General features: G+C 35.6%; 1 pseudogene; it reads left to right on the forward strand.

The window, feature by feature from the left end:
- The first annotated feature begins 1,366 nt into the window (after window positions 1-1,366).
- On the forward strand, window positions 1,367-3,969 carry LOC148010200 (uncharacterized; annotated as a pseudogene).
- Window positions 3,970-6,815: the final 2,846 nt, after the last annotated feature.

The raw sequence follows: 6,815 nt of genomic DNA on the forward strand, positions 1-6,815 counted from the left end.
TATTTATACTTCTTTTATTACGAGTTTTATTATTAATAGATAGATTATGCATGTAGCGTGACGGTTTGTTTTGTCTTTTTTTTCTTATTCCTCTATATCTCTTATATATTTGTATATATATGAAACTAGGCTCAAAGAAGTATGACCATGAACAACTGATGGCATTCTTTTCTCTTCCTAGGAGGTATAAAAGAGTAATTTTGAGAATACTCCAATTTAAGATGCAAGGGACACATAATTAGCAAGTAGTTATGTAATTTTTAGTAACGATATTAGGATTTTGTAACACATGCCTTCAAAAGTGATATTGCCCTACTATCATAAGGCACAGGTTAAGCTTCCTAATAATAACTATTGTAAAAACCTTATGTTTTGTCTTTATCTTTAGCATAACATTCACTTTCTTCATACATGTACATACATATACATATACATGTACATATACATAAATGCACTTTCTTTATATATGTACATATATATACATCTACACACATATGTACATCCATACATACATGCATGCATGTGCATGCACACACATACACACACATATATATACACACACACAAAGAGAAGTTAATTCACATAATGTAATAAAAAAGAGTTTGAAAATAGCTCTTGGATGAGAGTGAGGTGAGACGGTAGGAAACCTCATGGGGTGAAAGATCATGAGCAAACTTGACTTGAGGGAACACATGATTGATATGTGTCATTCCATCTAGACTTGGCACGTAGGCAAAGTGGTCCTACAAAGGTTAAGGATTTGAACTTCTTTTGTAATTTTTCATGCTTATTGTCCCCATCTTGAAAGAGATAGTATTCTCATTACCCAACTCTACATCTAAGTCAAACAAGTGTTTTATCTTAAGGAGTCATTGAGGCTCAATATGAGGGATTTTGTAGCTCGATTTGGTTGCATTTGGGTAGCCATTAGTAGCTAAAATCAAATCAAGACTACTTGCTTTTGGAATGCTTAGGAGGAAGTTTTGCTCATTGTATTCGATGTATGCAAGCATAGGCGTTGCTCAAGCTTATGGGTAGCTTGTTCTTCTTAAATGGAGGGTCAAATCCTACTCATAAACTAAGGGGAATGCTTGCTATCTTGAAGCAAGGGGTTTGCTTGTGTGTGTTAATAGAGAAGAAGAAAGAGATACAAAGTTGATGTTTTGGTGACATCATGATATCTATGGGTTGTATTTGTAGTATATAAGACCTATTGCAACTATTATGCCTTCTTCGTCCACTTCCAAAAATGCATTATTTGAGATTAAAAAACTAGATGTCTTACTAGAAAGCGTAAATTCATAATGTGTTACTTCAGAAGAAGCAAGTAAAAGTAATCAAATGTAATGGTGTCAAGCTTGAGGGCATGGATGGTGATATATGGAAAGAAATGGATGACTTGGCATGTTTCACTATGATGTTAAAACTCTCAAAGCTCATGTATTTTAATGTAAAAGACATGCATTTCCAAGACTTTGAACTTAGTCCATTGCTACATTCACTCACTAAACATTTGCTAGTTATAGACATGCCATTCAAAAATTCACTATGGTTGGCTTCTCGGGCTCAAAGTTGTGGCATTTCTTTACTATTTGTCCATCCTCATATATGGCATTTTTCTCTCTGGAGACCCTTTATTTTTGAGTACTACACACAGTATGTCGCAGTTCTATACAAGCCTTTGATAACATAATCCTCTTCATTCTCAAATTCATAGAATCTATATCATGATTTGACTTCTGATAAGCTTACTATTATTGAAATGGTTTCTACAGATGGAGTTTCACTCTGATTATTTTCTATTTTGGGGTATTTCTCTCCATCACCCTTTATGCAATATTTGTTAACATTACCTCTCAGCAAGGTGCACTTAGTTTTCTAGTTGATGGAATTAGTCCATGCATGATAGGACAATAAACATGGACAATAAGGTTGTGGCCTTTGCATTGCTAAATTCGTTCCCTTTACCTGTTAGGCTGCTATCGGGTTGTCCATAAAAGAAATCATGAAGGAAATAAATCATGACTCTTCACCTAGCAAAGTGCTCACAACTAACGAGAGACTGGTAAGTGGATACCCACAAGCCGACGAGGAAGTGGGTGTTGTCAATCCCCCTTCTATGAGGTCATACTACACATTAGAAGAAGCTAGAGCAGATGGTTACCTGATGCAAATTATTTACCAAGTAAGAAGTTTTGGATGTGTCTGAAAGGTGTGCATAATCATTTTTATGCCTTTCTTGATTACATTTTCCACATGCAGGTGGTTCTGGGAGCAGCTTTTGTAACAGATGTAGTTTACTGGACCTGTATATTTTCGAGCTATAATTTTGTTGATGTGGAAATTTGTTTCAGGTTCACTTGATGTGTTGTTCTTACTGAAAAGTAACTGGTTCACTCTTGTTTAGAATTATTGAAATAAAAATGATAGTATATGTTAGGATCTTCTAAGTTCTAACCAGCAAAGCTCATGGATTAAAGGGCTATGCTCTGCTAGTGTCTGGATTGAGGTGCCAACAACCATTCAATTTCTCATCATTGAGTAGTCGTAATCTTAGATGTTTTCCTAAAGGTGATGTCTAGTATTAAAAGCTAGGCAATAGTAAGAGATCGTGGTTTCAATTGAGTCTTCTTTGATTTGTCACTTGGTTTCATACTTTTTTGGTACGGTGTGGGGGGGTGAGCCTGGGCTCTTGCCCAGGCACTCAGACACTTGAACTTCTTAGTAGGGGTATTGAGGGGAAGGATCCCAATTTGATTAAGCTCAGCATGTTCATTTGGTTTGTGGTTATCATATCTACATATATAAACAATGCTAGTCTGGTACTTTCCTTGCCCCTTTTCCCTACAAATATGGGGATGTGTATCTTATTTTAGAAAATAGTACCACATTGTCTAATTGCTTTGAAAAATTAGGTAGATAGTTGGGGGAGTCTAACAGTCTCAATCATTGGGTTCCTGGTTTAGGCTACCCCGGTCTGTTTAAAGGCATTCTTTCTTGAATCATAGAGTATGCATCTTTGTTGTTATCTTTGTACTTTTGCTTTCCAGTTTAGGTTACGAAGTGGCACAACAATTGATTATAGTCCTGAGTGAATGTTTTGTATGTGTGCTTGTGTTTATCTTTAAACAACTGATTCAAGTGGTAAAATGTCATAAATATTTGACATTGTAAAGCCATGATTTGCATAGTGGGCATGTTTATGAAGTTTCTAAGAGTACTAAGAACTTTCTTGGGGATTTTTTTCAGATACAGATTAGTATGCATGCGGTAAATTTGGTTTTCCTACTTGGGGAGCTTGTTTTGAATAATATGGTGAGCATTTTGTAGCTTATTAGTTAGGTGAAATAAATGAAGTCATTCTAAAAGTGATGGCATGAGTGCATATATTTTACTTGTACCGAGGTGCATATCTCTTCATGTGCACAACAATTTTCATATTCTTTTCTTGGATTATCCATGCACTAGGGGAGAATCAGTAAGCTTTTTTCTCATATGTGTTAGCAATATAAGTACCAGAATTGTGTTCATGGAAGTGTTTTTGGGATGTTACCTTCTAGGTCTTAAAACCTATGTTCTGTAAGTGTCCATTTGCATCTCTTGTGAAATTATTTCAAAGTTGCAGCTTGCTGATTTGTAATGAAAATAGCTTGGTGTTTCTCATGTAGCGAATTGAAGTGTTTCTGCATTAAAAGTTTAATAATAGGACTATTGGACATTTTAATGCAAAGTTGTAGCACATTTGTGTTTAAATGAATTGGCTAGCATTGACCATGTAGTGAATGAAGTGTTTCTGTAGTTAATATTAAGTAGGAGTATTGAACATTTTGTGATCTCACATGTAGTTTGAGAATCCCCATTTCCTGTAGTAAGGCTAAACTGTACCATCTATTTCTTCAATGTTTTAGGTGGCCATATCCTTTCCTTGATGTGTCCATGGATCTTGCACCACTTTGGCAAGTAGTCTAGTTGATCATTATAAATCAAGCAGGTACCACCAAATCTTGTTTAACAAATGCAGGATGTTGGTCTCATGCAGGTATTTCCTACTATGGATAGTACACTTTTTTGCATGTCATATATCATGAATATATTTTGCAAAGCTTCATCATCACTAAAAAGCTAAACTCTTTTTTGAACCCTTAAGAGCTAGTTATGATCAATTCTATGATAAAAATAGTATTTTGTATTTATTACATAAGGATTTTGTAAATTCTTTTCTTTAAAAAATAAATTATGGTAAGAATTTATAGAAGGGTTTTAAAAAAATCACAAAAAAGGTTACATAGGCATATATAAAACATGCCATGAACGCACGTCATATATAGGATTTATACATAGTGACCCCCCTGAGTTTAAACCACTGTACATCAAATATGATCATGGAGAAGCTACAGTAATCGACTGAGATAACACTTTGCAAGTTTCCAAAATACTCCATCTCATCTACTATGGTATTCAGATCCATGGCTTGTCATCGACTCTCTTGCTCAAACTTTACCATGACACCACAATCTGTGGTAGAGCACATTTTGTTGATGTGCTCAACATGGAAATGTTTCCCGCGCTGTCGTGCTGCTACGTGCACACCATGTAAAAAATCCTAGAGTGTGGCTTCCTTTTAGATTTAGAGAGCTAATGCCACTTTAGACATTAGTATTAGTGTCCATGGTTCAAAATATTAGATTTTTTTGGACAAATTTTTAGTCAATTTTTGATATTCTAGATATTACCTCTTCTAAAAATCCATAAACTATAGATAACTTCTAGATTAGGAGAACATGTAAAAGAAAGCATGTAGCTTTCAACCAATTTGAGAGGATTTTATGTAAAAAAAGAGTTTAGCGAAATCGCGCGACATGCTATCGCTATTTTCAGGCAGTGAACAACACTCCGAAAGTGAAAGATGAAGACGGAGTGATCTAGCAGGATTCTAGACAGGTGTCCTGCCATTTAACCCCCCTTTCAGAGCCATTGGAAGCATCAGATTGGCAATCTGAGAAGCATAGAGGAAGGTATTATTTTGTACACGTTTTTATCTATTAGAGTTATATTTTCTCATAATACTGAAAGAAACTGATAGGCTTCATCGCTGTTAGTATTCTTCTATATTTTCTAATTCTTTTTGTGAGTATTCTTCTACATCTTCAATCTCTTCGAACCCCTTCTCTTCCGTCTACTCTCTCCTTGAATCTACCTATAGCCTGCTGTCTCTTATCTTCAAGAACTTGGCTTGAAACCTTCAACCCTTCTCTTATCTCTACCATCTCCGAAGTCTAAGCTCTTGAACCCCCATACATTCTTCTCTTGCCAAACCCCTCTGGCGTGAATTAAAACAATTTAATGGTCAAAATGTCTCTAATTTTTATTCGCTTATATGTTGAAAAAATGCTATTTTTTGGTGTACCACAACATGCATGGAGCCGATATTTTGCCAGACTAGCCAAGCATGGTCTTCAAGAAAGAATCCATGGTCTTTTTCAACAAGATGCGGATTGGGTTGCATTCTAAAAAGCCCTACGTGAAGAATTCTTCTTAGAAGACTTCGGCCTAATGACGAAGAAAAGTTTCACTCAATGGGTTGAAAAACCCATTGAGTGAAACAAAGGTTGAAAAAGCCCTACGTGAAGAATTCTTCTTAGAAGACTCCGGCCTAATTACGAAGAAAAGTTTCACTGAATGGGTTGAAAAACCCATTCAGTGAAACAAAGGTTTAGTAGCAACAGCTCTATACCATGAGTTTGAAAGTAAATTTGGATAACTTGATGCTGACATTAGGAGAAATATGGACTCTCTTTTTTGCCCCTTAAGGGGTTTCTCTCACCTCTCTCTCTCTAAAAAGAGATTCCAAAATAATATTATAAAAAGAGATCTTCTACAATCAAGCAAATCTCGTTTTTGTGTTTTCAATAGATTTCACCTATTATTTTATTCCCAAACTGCAGGATAAGGTCACTTTTTCTCAAAATCCTCATAACTAAAAAAATACAATTCTATTTTTTCTAAAAACGCAGCCAATCATTCTTTAATGCCCTCATGACTCTTTAATGCCCTCTTTAGTGCCCTCATGACTTTTCAATCATTCTCATTCTCGCTTCTTAAAAGGGCGGAAGTTAAAAAACGATATAAAATGACGTACACATCATATTTTAAGATTATTTTTTACCCAGAGACACCTTTTTGACTCGAGAGTTTCCTTGTAAATTTTCATCTTTTTTGGACAAGTATATACCTATTTCTGGGCATTTTTTCATTCCCTCAGAAAGCTCTAGTTTTGTCCCAAATTTTGTGCATTCTTCTCTTTCCCTCCAGAATATGGTTTCTTGCATACGAGTTCTTCTGAAGCAGCATTGAGGAGTAGTTTTGATACCATTTGTTGAAATCAAAGAATCTCTATCTACAACACACTCTACCCTGCTACAAGCCATCTTCCTCTTCAGAAATATGCAGTAAGAAATCTCCGTCTTCAACAGTCTATACTACAAGCAATCCAGTGATAATGGAGGTATCTTTATTTTTTAAATCTTTGTGATGTTATTATTCTTCACAGTTGTTGTTTAGTCCTTAAGCATCAATTCGTAGAGAGAGAGAGAGGGGGAGAGAGAGAGAGAGAGAGAGAGAGAGAGGAGGGGAGAAGGGGGGGACAGAGAGGACTGTGTGAGATGAACAAAGAAAATAAGTGATAGAGTGACAGATAGTAAATTAGGGTAGAAGATAAGATGATGTTATTGTTTTCCACTAGCCAAGCTTCAGTATGAATGTGTTTAGGGTTTCCTTGATGAATTTTTATTGAGAGAGAGAGAGAGAGAAAGAGA

This window comes from Lygodium microphyllum, chromosome 30 (genome assembly GCF_053477565.2).
Source record: "Lygodium microphyllum isolate KBCC chromosome 30, Lygodium_microphyllum_v1.1.10, whole genome shotgun sequence".
NCBI lineage: Eukaryota > Viridiplantae > Streptophyta > Polypodiopsida > Schizaeales > Lygodiaceae > Lygodium > Lygodium microphyllum.